Source organism: Schistocerca cancellata, chromosome 8, assembly GCF_023864275.1.
Source record: "Schistocerca cancellata isolate TAMUIC-IGC-003103 chromosome 8, iqSchCanc2.1, whole genome shotgun sequence".
NCBI lineage: Eukaryota > Metazoa > Arthropoda > Insecta > Orthoptera > Acrididae > Schistocerca > Schistocerca cancellata.
The window spans coordinates 44,313,816-44,321,350 of record NC_064633.1 but is presented as its reverse complement, the minus strand read 5'-3'; the positions used below and the strand labels follow the sequence as shown (position 1 = coordinate 44,321,350).

The window sequence follows — 7,535 nt, the reverse complement described above, 5'->3', positions numbered from 1 at the left end:
GGCAAAGGCTGTGAGTCCCGCGGAGCGCCGGATTATGCTGTCTGACGATGTCTAATGTCTACTGAGGTCGCTGACATAGAGTACCTGGCAGCAGTTAGCAGCACAATGCAACTAATATGAGAAACGTAAATTTTTGGGGCTGCCTGGATACTTCTGATCATATAGTGAACCATCTCACGCATGCAGAGTTCATATGAGAGCAGAAGTATGGACAGTGATGTAATCAGACAATGATGTCAATGTCGGTTCCACTACACTCCCTGTAGGCCCATAGGAAACGTTACCGCTAACAGAAATTAATTTATGGGTTCAGGAGTAACTATATGTTAGCAAAATTGAAAATCGTAGATTTTAGTTATTCAGGTTTATATTTTTCTCTTGCATGACTTTATGACATATCAATCATAATTTTAATACATACAGGATGGCAAAATATTGATATTGGGTGTTAATAAGTGTGAAGCGAAATAGTAAGATGATTGATGACCATGTCTGTGGATGGATAAAATACAAATTCAGTACAGTTGGGGCCAGAGATATTTATTTAGCTGAAATGCACATTTGAAATAACCAATTAATGGATTGGGGTCGGTAAAGAGCAATAAAAAAGTACACAATTAAAACAATTCAATAACTTCAGAGTATAAAGCCTGTACAGTGAAACCTCCTGGCAGATTAAAACTGGGTGCCGGACCGAGACTCGAACTCGGGACCTTTGCCTTTCGCGGGCAAGCGCTCTACCAACTGAGCTACCCAAGCACGACTCACGGCCCGTCCTCACAGCATACTTTCTGCCAGTACCTCGTCTCCTACCTTCCAAACTTCACAGAAGCTCTCCTGCGAACTTTGCACAACTAGCACTCCTGAAAGAAAGGATATTGCGGAGACATGGCTTAGCCACAGCCTAGGGGATGTTTCCAGAAGTTTCATATCAGCGCACTCTCCGCTGCAGAGTGAAAATCTCATTCTGGAAACATACCCTAGGCTGAAGTTACTGGCTGAAGTAAAGCTGTGAGGACGTCAGTCGTGCTTGGGTAGCTCAGTTGGTAGAGCACTTGCCCGCGAAAGGCAAAGGTCCCGAGTTCGAGTCTCGGTCCGGCACACAGTTTTAATCTGCCAGGAAGTTTCATATCAGCGCACATTCCGCTGCAGAGTGAAAATCTCACTCTACAGTGGCCGATCAATTCTTTTCGTTAATTCGGATATATCGCGTTTCTGCTTCAATTAAACCCGACACTTGTGAATGTGTTTAACGACAGGTCGTGATTGAATGTACGAAAAAATAGGAGAGACGGAGATGACCGTAGTTCTGAGTGTGAACTGAATGTCACTTGCTGGCATAGCGTGAGCGCACGTGTTTACCTTACGTCGGAGGCGGCAGTGGCTGCTGTCAGTGCGAGCTGTGATCCTGAGAATTTATTCTAAATCTCTCTCGACTGTTAAATACCAGTCTGATACATTTCTTTTGGTGAAGCCGAGCCTCCTTGACGTTTCATGCCTAAGTTAATTAGCATGGTACATGCTATTTGGTTGGAATAATGGATAAATCGTTGCCCTCAAATCAGTCACAAGCATTAACTGTCAGGGCTCGCTGCTATGCTCCATACTAGGATACTTAGCATTTTAACTCCTCAACAGTTAAGAAGAGCCTGTGCACAAGTGTTCACATAATTACTCTCGCAGTTTTTTATTTATTTATTTATTTACCTATCACCTATCACCAATTTTTTTTCAACTGAGCTACCTTTTTTTTAATAATAAAAACCCGAATGTTAGGAAAAAAAATTTGGGAGTGTTAAGACGCTGAACACCGCCCCAACAAAGACTCATTACTTTTTTTTTGTAATTCAATATTTTTTTTTATAGCGAGCGGGGCAGGTAGATGGCGGCAAGGAGGGCAGGGCTCATTTGTGCTGATAATGTTGTTAACCGTTTTGTACCATGTCGACCTGACCAAGGACGGAAGTACACTGCTGCTGCCCACAGGACATCCCAATTGACTCCAGTGTGCTTTTGTTCGATTTTGTTCTTGCCCTCATATTGTTTCCTATGCTCCAGAATGTCCTTGGCAGTTAAGGGTCGGTGTTGGAGGACCTCGCTCAAGTAGCTCTTTTCCAAATAATATGTGCGGATGTGGGAGAGCTGGTAGTCGATCGTCTGCAAATTGATCCGCGGTTCTACGCTTTTCGGCGCGACTGCCTCAAACAACTTTTCCGTAAGGGTGTCAGAGTAGTTTTGGATTAAGGATGCCATCCGTTTAATGTACAAGGCCATTGCTTTGGCGTTCAGATCGGTCAGACCCATACCGCCATGCAGAGGGTCGAGGGTCACAGTTTCACGTCAACTCGAAATATTTCCCCCCGCCACAGAAAATTGGTCAACTTGCTCATTATCTGTTTGGCTATGACAGTGGGGATTGCAAAGACCTTTGCCACATAATATGCTCGCGACAGGATACATGTATTTATAAATTTAACCCTCTGAATTTGGTCCATGCTGCGATAAACGTTATCTATTAAAGCATCCTTGACGTTGAGCGAGACATCCCGCCAATTCGCCGTTATCATCCTTTGTTGGGGGACCGTCAGTATCGTCCCAAGAGATTTGTGTTCCGTAACATGGGTAGCCCATTCTAGGCCGACATCGTCAAGTCCCCTTATACGTAGAAATTTGCTTTTAGTTTCATTCATTTTTGCGCCAGAAGCGGAACAATAGCTTCTGAGGTCTGCCTCCAGTTGAATCACATCTTCCCTGTTCCTCACGACGATGCCGACATCATCTGCATATGCCCCAACTGCAGTTTTCTTCCCGGCGATCGTTATGCCCGTCATGTGCTCTTGTACTAGCCGCAGCAATGGTTCTAGTGAGATGACAAAGAGCAACATGGAAAGGGGGCTTCCTTGGGGGACACCCCTTGCGATGGTAATTGGTCTTGTGAGCTGGCAGTTGACGGAGATCGTGGCGGCCAGACCAGTGATCATATTGCGCACGACAGCGATGGAGTCATGCTGGAAGCACATCCTCCGCATGGTTTAGAAGAGGTATTTATGGCTGTCACTATCAAATGCTTTATAAAAGTCGACTAAAAGGAGGCCGCAATTAATGGTGCTGGCAGACGACAGAGCGACGATATCTCTATACTGTGCTGTAGTCTGAAATATTGATCGCCTATAAGCACAAGTTTGCTGTTGCCCAATTATGTTTGCGGTCAACGGCATCATTCGTTTGTTTAAAGCTCTCGCAATAATCTTATAATCTGAATGAAGAAGAGAAATCGGCCGGAAGTTGTTAATCTTTTTACATCCCTTATTTTTAGGAATCAACACGATTTTACATTCTTTAAGTTCTGATGGTACAAACTTTCCCCGCAGTACGTCGTTAACGGCTTGTGTCAACTCATCACCTATGATACTCCAATATCGTTGATGGAATTCGACCGGAAGGTCATCAGGGCCCGGCGATTTCCTTTTAGGGGAGCCGCGAAATATTTCAAGGACATCATCTGGACTAAAAGCCGAAAATAAGCTGGCGTGGTCGTCGGCCGTAATTGTGGAGGTTGTAAACGCAAATAACTCATCCGAATCGCCCTCTTGCGGTACTTCCGCCTCATACAGGGCACTGTAATACCTGTGGATTTCTCTGATTATCTCGTTTTGCACAGTAAGGACAGTACCGTTATCTAATCTAAGTTCGTCCATGAATATCCGTCGTCGCTTCTTGCGATGTTTAATCAGATGATATAACGCAGCCGTTTCGTCCTCGCTAACAGATCTGGCTTTTGACTTACTTTTAAGACCCTCTAGTTGTTTTCTCTTTAAGCTTAATAATGTCGCCTTAATTTTCTTGATGTCGGACAAGCGCGTGTCTGAGCCATCTGCCTGATCATACAAGTGCCTTAAAACCCTGTAGTAAAATTCCATTGTACGGTGAACTGCCCGAGATCTCTCTATACTATAAGATATAATTACTTTTCGTAATTTGGGCTTCGCCTTTCGGGTCCACCACTCCAAAACACTCGGAAAGTTGTGTACAGAGCGTAAGCAAAATTCCCAAGCTGTCTTTAATTCGGCCTCGAGCTCGTCGTCTGTTAAAAGGCCGACATTCATGCTCCACTGATTCCTAAACCAGTGAGTTGGTTGCCGGTCTAAGTTTATGCAGGCACTCACACTACAGTGATCAGAGAAGCTGACTGGAGTGATTTCCACTTGTAGCAAATTCCTCACTATGTGACTTGACATATAGATTCTATCAATCCTGCTACTGGAATTATGTGAAATGTGCGTGTATTTCACAAGCGTGGGATACTTAACTTCCTACGCGTCCCTCAATTTCATTTGGGAGACAAGAAAGTTTAATTCAGGGGAATAATTAAAATTGGGGGATTGATCTTTACGGTGCAATACACAATTAAAATCGCCTGCAATGATCAAGTTTGGGGAGTCTCTACGCAGTAAGTAAATGATATCCTCCTTAAAAAACTTCGATCTGTCAGCGCGCCGTGCACTTCCAGATGGTGCATACAGATTGATTACACTGACGCCCATGATATTCACGCCTATGCCCCTTCCACAGTCTAACTTTTCGACATCGGTTAGAGGTATTCCTTCCCTGACTAAAATCGCTGTGCCAGCACTCAATTCTGTAGCGAAATTGATTATTGCAACATAGCCGGGAATGTTAATTTGCCATGTTTCAACCTCTTGTAAAAGGGCAATATCTGTACCAGAGTCAAACAAAAATTGTTTTAATAAAGCAAGTTTTAACTCTGAAGTAACCCTATTGATATTAAGGGAGGTGATAGTATAGGCCTGTAGCATATAGGTAATTGTGGTGTCACCGCCAGACACCACACTTGCTAGGTGGTAGCCTCTAAATCGGCCGCGGTCCGCTAGTATACGTCGGACCCGCGTGTCGCCACTGTCAGTGATTGCAGACCGAGCGCCGGCACACGGCAGGTCTAGAGAGACGTCCTAGCACTCGCCCCAGTTGTACAGCCGACTTTGCTAGCGAAGCTACACTGACAAATACGCTCTCATTTGCCGAGACGATAGTTAGCATAGCCTTCAGCTACGTCATTTGCTACGACCTAGCAAGGCGCCATTACCAGTTTATATTGAGATTGTACTTAATCTATCATCAAGAGCGAGGTTCTCCAATTATGGATTAAAGTTAAGTATTACATCAACTACGTACTATTTTTGGCTACTATAATTCCTTGTCATTTTCCAGACCTCACGCCAGCCAGCGTGAGCTTAAACGCGTGCCTTTCGGCTTCCTCCAAACTCCGTGACTTGGCTCCTGCCAATTCACAACAGTAATGAGATGTAAAAGTGTAACAAAACGATGGCATCGAGCTCAAGAGCGCCGGCTGCAGAATTAAAAAAGGTATAATGTGAGCAGCCATGAGAGGATTATTGGATCATGAAGGTAAATAAAAACCATAACAAGTGATACACTACAGCCGGCCGGTGTGGCCGTGCGGTTCTAGGCGCTTCAGTCTGGACCCGCGTGACCGCTACGGTCGCAGGTTCGAATCCTGCCTCGGGAATGGATGTGTGTGCTGTCCTTAGGTTAGTTAGGTTTAAGTAGTTCTAAGTTCTAGAGGACTGATGACCATAGATGTTAAGTCCCATAGTGCTCAGAGCCATTTGAACCATTTGATACACTACGAATCATAGGCCGGGTGTAGCAAAGACGACACAGTGAATGCTGCAAACCATAACCGGATAAAAGGACAGAAGAAACACGAAGAAGCTTTGCAACCTTAGGTGACAGCACGGAACAATCCTTGTACCAACGGAATTACTGCTGCGGAGGATGGGCTTCGCCGAGTTCTTTGCTGTTGTCATCACCGGATCGTTCCCTCACAATTTCATAAGTAATATTTCGGGGTACTATATCCGCTTACGACGAAGTGGAATTGCCCTTGTTGCGAGGAGCGGAGAGATTTGGCTGTGGATTGAGCCTTCGTCGTTGGGCGTTTTGAGGTCCCGGAGTTTTTTGTGGATTCTTTGAGACGCGGTGGTGTGGTTGTCGCAGCACTGCCGCCGGCAGCTGGCAGGTTACTAAACACTTTCGCTTGTTTACTTCCGCCCGGAACTTGTTGTCGGGCGTCAGCTGTAGCGCGTTGTTGACACAACACTTCCTCACTGTGTGCGCGTTGTAGCGGCTGTTGTCCTTCGGGCGCGGCACTCAAAATTGGAGTTTCCTGTTCATGACCCGGCGTCTCAGAATTCGGCATCCCCTCAAGTCCATCCGCACTGGCTTCAAAATCGACCCGCATAACATCATCTGGTACTAAATCCTCCGCGATGGATGGTTTTGGTTTCCGGGCTGCAGGAGTCGTGTCAGATACTTCCTCATCTGAATGCTCATCACTACGTTCCAGCGGCCTTTTCTTTTGCTGAGATTCACTTTCAAGACAAACTTGCGCAGCAGTTTGCCGTCCTACGAGTGGTGGAAACGCGTCAGCGGTTATGGGCGGGGTCTCAGAAGTAGTTACCTGGGGAGCATCAACATCAGGGTGGGTAGAAGAACCAGAAGTATCTACTGCCATTACCTCGTTAAGTGTTAATCTACGCCGCGGCTGGAGATTATTTTTTAAGACAAAAACTCGACGGGGGCAGTCCTGGCGAAGATGGCCTAGTTCATTGCAGATATGGCAGGTGGGGGCTTGACCAGAATATACAGCATGTTTCAAAAATGACCGGTATATTTGAAACGGCAATAAAAACTAAACTAGCAGCGATAGAAATACACTGTTTGTTGCAATATGCTTGGGACAACAGTACATTTTCAGGCGGACAAACTTTCGAAATTAGAGTAGTTACAATTTTCAACAACAGATGGCGCTGCAAGTGATGTGAAAGATATAGAAGACAACGCAGTCTGTGGGTGCGCCATTCTGTACGTCGTCTTTCTGCTGTAAGCGTGTGCTGTTCACAACGTGCAAGTGTGCTGTAGACAACATGGTTTATTCCTTAGAACAGAGGATTTTTCTGGTGTTGGAATTCCACCGCCTAGAACACAGTGTTGTTGCAACAAGACGAAGTTTTCAACGGAGGTTTAATGTAACCAAAGGACCGAAAAGCGATACAATAAAGGATCTGTTTGAAAATTTTAACGGACTGGGAACGAGACGGATGAACGTGCTGGAAAGGTAGGGCGACCGCGTACGGCAACCGCAGAGGGCAACACGCAGCTAGTGCAGCAGGTGATCCGACAGCGGCCTCGGGTTTCCGTTCGCTGTGTTGCAGCTGCGGTCCAAATGACACCAACGTCCACGTATCGTCTCATGCGCCAGAGTTTACACCTCTATCCATACAAAATTCAAACGCGGCAACCCCTCAGCGCCGCTACCATTGCTGCACGAGAGACATTCGCTAACGATATAGTGCACAGGATTGATGACGTCGATATGCATGTGGGCAGCATTTGGTTTACTGACGAAGCTTATTTTTACCTGGACGGCTTCGTCAATAAACAGAACTGGCGGATATGGGAACCGAAAAGCCCCATGTTGCAGTCCCATCGTC

At 45.7% G+C, this 7,535-nt stretch overlaps 1 non-coding gene across 1 annotated transcript; it reads right to left on the bottom strand.

The window, feature by feature from the left end:
• Window positions 1-685: 685 nt before the first annotated feature.
• On the bottom strand, window positions 686-760 carry Trnas-cga (transfer RNA serine (anticodon CGA)). Its single transcript has one exon. It is a non-coding gene; the product is annotated as a tRNA-Ser (tRNA).
• Window positions 761-7,535: the final 6,775 nt, after the last annotated feature.